Here is a 6,713-nt window from a genome sequence, read left to right as displayed (position 1 = left end):
ATCTACTTGATACTAAAAAATTTCAATATTAAAATTTAATTACTTGCTCATAACCATAAAAGCAACAAAAATTTATTTATCACAACAAGACAGAGAAAGGAACAAAAACATGTTCAAACAAGATGCTGAAAGTAGAAAGTACTACAGTAGTAGATAACAATTTCCACTTGTTTATTTTATCTTTCTTTATCATTCCTCGAATGTTGGGTGTGTACTTGGCCCAGGATTTTCATCCTTATTTGCCCCCCATTTCTTGATCATTTCTTGTGTCAAGACTCTTTTGTCAACAAGCATTTCTATTTCTTTTAACAATAGCCTACAATTTCCCGTGGAATGCCTAAATACCCCCAAGTGGAAATCACAAACACTATCTTGATCATAACTATGAGCAGAAGGGTTTGGTGGCATTTTCATTGGTCTTGGTGTGATGTATTGACCTTTAATCAAATGAAGGTATAAGTATGAAATAGAAGTTTGGAACACCTCCAAAGAATGTCTTGATCATGTGATTTTCTTTGGTTGATCCGAACAACTACTTGCTCTTTTTATTTTGCAATTGCAAGGACTCTGGATGCTACATTCATTCACATCATCAGCTTTTGCTCTCTGATCCTTTGGGTTTCTGGATGTGACTTTTGAGTTTCCTTTGTTGATCACATTTTCAATTAATTCTCTATTTGTCATAAGATTCTCGAATTCCTTCATTGGATTTGCCAGCATTAACTCAAAGAAATGAGCGGGAAGGGAATCATGAAACATATGTGATATCTCTTTTTATAAAATTAGAGGTTGAACTTGTGTTGTAACTCCTCTCCATCTTAAGGCATACTTATAAAACCCTTAATTGGCTTTCATTTTTACTCCTTGAAGATCCATACGTGTTGGAGTTAAACCTTTAACATGACGATATTGTCCCAAAAATGCATCAGCTAGATCAACCCATCTCTTGATCTGTTCTTGGGTCAAATGATTGTACCATACTACTGCTGGTCCAATGAGGCTATCATGGAAGGAGTGAATTAACAAATCATCAGAATTTAAATATCCTTCCATTTTTCTGCAAAACATTCTCAAATGGATTAGGGGACAACTGGTGCCATCATATTTCTCAAAATTAGGCATTTTGAATTCATGGGGAATAACCAAATCTGGAACCAAGCTGAGCTCTATTGCTTCTAATTCTTTGTGGGAGGTATTAACACCTTTCATATTTCTGATTGATTCATCTGCCCTCTTGAATCTCTCCTCATATTGTGAATAATTAATGAGGCTATTCTTTGGGTTCGATTGGGATGCCCCAGGGTATGTTAACATTCTCGACTCTTCAATTTGATAGCATGGTTGCTCTTTATCAGTTATCTCTTCTTTATTAGATGTCATCCCCTGAATAATTTGATTTGATCCATTTTGTGATGCTTCTTTCCTTGTATCCTGAGGTAACCCTGTCAATTGTTCTGGCCACTGATCTTGTAGTCTTTCATAAGATTGCTCCATTGTTTTTATGATGATGGTACAATAATATGAATGAATGGTCTCGATTTTACTGTTACAAAACCTTTCATGAATTATTTACATGTTTTTATAATTAATGTATAAAACAATACTTAAATAAATAAAAAATGTAATGTAAATGCAAACAATGCATAAATGCAAAAAATAAGAATGCAAACTGTGCAATGCAAAAGCAAACATAAAAGTATGAATACAAAATGAAAATGCAAAGATGTGAAATGCAAATGCATGTATAAAAAGGTGTTACTCAAGAGTGATCATCTTAAAACAGATTTCATTGAACACAAAAGTTTCGGTGCATCGAACAAAATTTTTACATGTAGCTATTTCCCTTAAAAGCAAAATTAACTTCCACTCATGCTCAGGTGTGGAGTTATCAATCTGCCTTAATTCTCTTGTAAAGGCAGCTAAGTCCACCAGCTTATGAGCCAAATTGTTTGCTTGAGCAGCAGCTTCCTTCATGATATTGTCTTTTTCCTTCATCTTTTGTGTCAATTCTTGGAGTTGTAAACAATATTGTTCATTTTTTCTTGTGAGATAATCTTTGTGTTCAAGAAGTTCTCGTACAAGATATCCATAATCATCTAAACATTTCTTCAATGTCTTGTTCTTGGCCATAGTAGCTTTTAATTCAGTATCGATCTCAAGCTGATGGATCTGATATGATTCTTCCATTTTGGTCATAGCACTATTCAACCTTTGATTTTTGACTTGACATTTTCCCAATTCAATGACAGTTGTATTGCGTCTTTCTTCTGCAACTCTTAAATCATGAGAAAACTTCTTGGCTCGTCTTTTATTTATGTTTCAATTCTTTTTTAGTTTGGTGACCCCTTTATCCACTCTTTTGGGGTGTTTCCTATGCCAGCATTTTAAAAGGCTTGACTGACCTTTTGAAAATCTTCATGCATAGTTTCCATTTTGGTGTTCAATTTATCGTTCTCAATCTTTAAATGACGTATTTGAGCCTCGAACCTCAGCAAATCTTCTTCTTTCCGGGTGCCCCTACTGATGCTCTTACCTTTGACCACTTTTGGTATTAATCTAGCAGGACCTTCAGTTACCAAACTAGGTCGATCATTTACCATAAACTATAAGATTCTATGATCCAAAAGACTTTGGACTCGACGTTTGAAGGTAAGACAATTTTCAATGGAATGTCCTTGAGCTCCGGCATGATATTCACAATAAACGTTGATGTCATACCAATTCGAATACGGAGGTTGGAACGGTTTTATGTAGTATGGAACCACTTCTCACGCTTCAAGTAGCTTCTCATATAACTCTTTATATGATATAGGGATATCATCAAAATGAGAACCGCCTTTTTTCTTGGATTGAACCTGAGTTTTAGATGTCGGGAGCAGACTAAACTTCGACAATTTCAGATTACATGATTTTTTTCTCATCTCTGGGAGCTTTTACAGTTGTCACCATTTCTTTGGTATCTCTAGACAATTTGTGAATATGAATGATGATTGTCTGTAATTTCTCAAATTGGTTAAGATATGAAGTTCCTTGTATATCTGAGATTGCAGGGTTATGTTTATTGACCTCTCTCTCTTTTTGTGCAGGAGTCTCTTTTCCTTTGGCCAAAACAGATATTCTACCCATCATCTTGGACATCTGCTCTCTTATTTCTCGTATCTCTTTTTGCTCTTCAATGGGCATACGATCTTTGGGTGTATAGCTCTCATCTATCTTCGGAGTTCCCTCAAGATGCCATTCCATGGTTGCCTCATAGTTTGCTTGATCATAAAACTTTTTGTCCATTTATGAAAACTTTCCAATTTGATGAACAGTCTTTCAAAATCAGCACCTTTTGGATTATTCTATGATCATGCAATGCAAACAAAAGAAATCAATATAAACAAGTTAGAGCAATGTAAAATGTATCTACAAAATAGATAACAATAAAAGAAAAAAATAAAATAGTTAATATCAATTAATGGAAAAAAAAGATTCTACCTATCATGGTATAAATCCTAACCTCATGCTTTCTATTCTAGTTCCATGCTTTGTTTGGAAAAATTAACCTAATCGCATGATTACTAGTTCGCAGGCATTTATTTAGAAGAAAAAAATAAAATCAATTAAAAAAACAAAAGTTAGAACTTATTTCTCCTTTGTGTACACCTACGGACAGGGTTTTAACATTGTCTTAGATAGGGTGAATTTCTACGGTTTATTATATGCAGGGTTTTGGTTCTAGGAGTAAATGTACTCGAATTATCCTTGTTGGTGCCCCTTGGGCTGCCAAACCCTCAATCTTAGTCCATTACAGACTTAAGCGGATCGAGTTCAATTCGAGGGGACACATTTCTCTATGCCTGACACGGAAATAAATTCTCACGAAGACATAGAGCATATGAACCCCGAAAGCTACTTACTAGGTCTGACACAGAGAATAAATTCTCACGAAGACGTCGCTTTCACTCCCACTTAAAAGGAAAAGAACTCAATTATAGATCTTATGTTATGCAATGCAAGTGCTGTGTGTGAGGAGAAATTTTCACACAAAAATTAATATCTAAAAAACAATCAAGTATTAATATACAAGAGTAAAAAATAAATTGAAAGAAATAAAAAAGAATCATAAATTAAATAAAATTGGATTCTCAATTTCTAACTATAGAGATAATATATAATCGACTTTGGTTTACCAGGGTCCCCAGCGGAGTCGCCAAGCTGTCGTAACCGGTTTTTGTCCGGGCACAAAATTTTATTTGGCGGGAAAAATAAGGTGAATAAATAAATGGTTTTTATTTAAAGAAATATTTTGGGAGTCGCCATCGGCCTTTTGGATTATGTAGGTCGAATACCTAAAAATCATCTTTTAAAAGAGTATTTAAGAAAACATCAGTTAAAAGAAAAACTAGTCTGCGTTTAACCAAAAATTCGTTCTTTTTAATAAAAAAGGGATTCGTGGTCGATTACGTTAGAGGAAGAATTAGCACCCCCACAACGCCCAAAATTGGTCCATGTCGATTATAAATTGGCCCAAAATTGGTCCTGTTTTTATATTCAATTGGATAATAAGAAAGAAAAATATTAAAATAATTTTTATAAATTATAAATAAAGTATTTATTTATTTAAAAATATCGGAATATGACTACTAGTTGCTTTAAGACAGTCTATTTCTTTAATATTAATTAATAAATAAATATTAATAAGAATATAATATTTTTCTTAAAAATAATAAAAAACGAAGTAAATATATATATATATTTATAAGCAAGATATTTATTTATTTTTAAAATATAAGAATATGACGTCTAGTTATTTTAAGATTGCATTATCTTAGTAATTAAAAATAAATAAATATTATTATTTAATTAATTGGTGAAATTAATTAAATAATACTTATTAATATACATATATTAATTTGACAAAAATTAAATAAATAAAAAATAATAATTTGAATAGAACTAAAATAATTATATATGTATACTAAGATATTTATTTATTTAAAAATATTGAAATATGACTTCTAGTTAAGTTAAGACAGCCCTTTTCATAATATTTAAAATAAATAAACATTTTTATTTAATCAAATATATATATATATATATATATATATATATACGAATAAAATAATAATTGAAATTAAAAGGATAATAAAAAATAAATTGCAATTAAATAATGACTAAAACAAATAAAATTAAAAACTATAGGATTAAAATGTAAAATATCTAAATTTATGGACATAATTCAAATTATTATAAAAATATAATTTCTAATACTGTAATTATCCCTTAATTATTAATCAGTGATTAAAATAATAATTATTAAAATTAAAGGCTTTAACTCGAATAAAAAAAATCTAAGTGCTAATAATGTAATTTAGCCTTAATTAATTAATTCGGGTTAAAATATAAATTATAAAAATTATAAGGGACTAAATATGATATTTACCCTAAAATATATATAAACATGGTATGGACTAAATTAAAAATAAAATAAAATTTAAAGACCGAATTAAAATGTTTAGAATTTGATTTCGATGACTAAAATGCAGAGTTACAAAACTGCGATGGCTGCGGGTATGGTTATTCCACTCGCGAAATTACTAACACACCCCTCCCCAAAACAACGTCGTTCGGGGAGGGGTATAAATATCCTATTTAACCGGCCATTTTGCCCAATTTTCTTCATTTCTCAATTATGGTTCTTTCTCCTTAGGAGAGAACCTCTCCCTTCTCTCTAGTTTCTCTCATCAGAGGGAAACGAGCTCCGGCCGGCCACCGTTTTCCGACTATGGCTTCTCTTTTTTAACCCTAATATCGAATATGACTTCTTTTTTTCCTAAAACCTTGTATTTTACCCTAGATCTAAAACATACCAAAGTGGTTACCTTTGGTTAAACTTGGATCTCCGACTATATTTGGGTTCCGATGATGAGCAAAACTTCAGGGGTGAGTTATTTTCTTCTTTTCTTTTCCTTTCGGTATGTTGTTCCTTGCTTTGGGTTCTGTCTTCTTCCTCTTTTTGCTGTCGTGGTTGTTGTGTTCGTCTCTGTCCTCTCTTTTTTTATTTCACAGGAGATGATGGCTTTTATAGCCACCATGGTGCTCACCATGGACCGGTCCTGAAGGTGGATTTCGATGAGTCACTGAACTATGTGGTGACTCACCCCATAGATGCGACGTGGACAGCCGTTTGGGTATTCTGAAAGCTTCTGGCGAGGGTGGCAGCAGCTGGCTGAGGCGGGTTCGAGCTCCTGGCAGTAGAGGTCGAGGCAGTGGCAACAACTGGCTGATGAACGGCGACCATAGTCCCTAAGGTATCATAACCCTAGGGTTTCCTGTTGGGACTATTTGGACCGTTGGATCAAGGCCAGATCCAACGGCTGTGAGATAAGGCGGCTGGAGCTGGAAATGATGAAACCCTAATTGAGTTTAGGGTTCTATTGGGTCATCTGGGTCTGATTGTAAATAGGCTTTGATTTTAGGCCCTGTAATTTATTTATTAATAATAATATAATAATTATAATTATAATTATAATAATTTTAAAATGAAAAATTAGTGTCTACACCTTTAGTAGTTATGCAACAAAGAATAAACCATAATTTATGCCATTTTTCAAAGGGGAGTATTATTTGTAGCCGTGGTTAATGTCAATTGGCATGCATGATGAATTTTGAAATCAGCTACCGCCTGTGGCTTCCTCTCCTCCTTTGTTAGGAAAAAAAAACTTTGC

The sequence above is a fragment of the Hibiscus syriacus genome, unplaced genomic scaffold (assembly GCF_006381635.1).
Source record: "Hibiscus syriacus cultivar Baekdansim isolate YM2019G1 unplaced genomic scaffold, ASM638163v2 tig00110895_pilon, whole genome shotgun sequence".
In the NCBI taxonomy this organism is placed as follows: Eukaryota; Viridiplantae; Streptophyta; class Magnoliopsida; order Malvales; family Malvaceae; genus Hibiscus; species Hibiscus syriacus.
Note: the sequence above shows the minus strand (reverse complement) of the source record.